This window comes from Aquarana catesbeiana, linkage group LG04 (genome assembly GCF_042186555.1).
Source record: "Aquarana catesbeiana isolate 2022-GZ linkage group LG04, ASM4218655v1, whole genome shotgun sequence".
NCBI lineage: Eukaryota > Metazoa > Chordata > Amphibia > Anura > Ranidae > Aquarana > Aquarana catesbeiana.
In genome coordinates this window covers 587545426-587546843 of record NC_133327.1, presented here as the reverse complement: position 1 = coordinate 587546843, position 1418 = coordinate 587545426, and positions in this window count along the sequence as shown.

Genomic DNA, 1418 nt, shown 5'->3' with positions numbered 1-1418 from the left:
GTTCTAAGAAATATAGGCAATTTTAGGTAACGAAAATTAATTTATATTACAGAATGAGTATATTTTGCGTTGCAGAAGCAAACAACAGAAACTATTTTTAAAAATAGACAAAAAAAATCAGAAATAAGAAAAAAAAAAAACCTACATTCAAAATCAACTAACAAAAAAAATAAGTGCTGTTCAGATTGTGTGAGACGCAAATGTTTGCCTGTTGAAGGGGCTCTTTAACTGTCTAAGTAAGTGGGGTCTATTCCTTGTTCTATGTCACTTTACTTTGGCTGCCTCTCCAGAAAGATAAATAGAACTCTCAACCATGATCAAGTAAATACATAGATACATAACACATTCTCACTCATACAACTATTACAAAGACAGTGATTCTAAATATTAAAAGCTTATGAATATATATATATATATATATATATATATATATATATATATATATATATATATATATATATATATATATATATATATATATATATAAGCTGATATATATAAAAGCTGATTGAATATATAATATTCAACAAATGATATAATTTAAATATTTGTTATATTTTTAATCCGCAGCAACTTCCTTACATCTACTGTATATTTTTTCTGTCCAAAAATTCAAGTACACATTCTTTCTTTTTTAACACATCGTTTTATTAAAATTCTTATAAAAATTGAAAATCTCCCAAGGATGCGGTTTTTTTCATACATAATAATTGGGTGTATATCTCTATGCAGATGTCTTTGAAATTAATTTTTGTTGCCTTCTGTTTTGTGTTTTTGGGAAATAGTTGCATAAAAAACGCCCTGAAGGTTACTAATGACAACAAAAAACACAAATATTTACAAAAAAAATTGCTAAGAGTTGGTGAGATTTTTTTTTTTTTACATGGGCATAAATATTTAAAGTTTCATATAAAAGAAGGAAATAAATTTCTCTCTATTTTTTTAAAGTGATTCCACTGGTTTTATAGACAACTTACAACATCTCTACAGCACACAAACATACTTTACAAAAATAATAATAATAATAATAATAAAAAATAAAAAAAATATAGTCACAAAAGCAGAACAAATGATTCCTCTTGGCGTTGTAGGTAGGCAGATTCACTGTCATGGGTCAGTTTTGTAAACATGGTTCACAAAATACCAGAAGGATAGGATTTGGAGAATGGATTGACCTCCATGAGAAAAACAAAAACATCAAAAATAAAAAACATGATCAATAATAATTATAATTATAATAATAGTTTTTTTTTGTTTTTTTTGTACCCAACAGTCTTTTTCAGTGATTTTTGGAGCACATCAGTCTGTATATAGAAAAGTTCACCAAGTCCACTGTTGGGCTGGCACCAAATGATGGGCTGTTGGGTAATGGTGGGCTGTTGGGTTACTGGCAGAGCTGTAGTGGGCGTTATATTGCA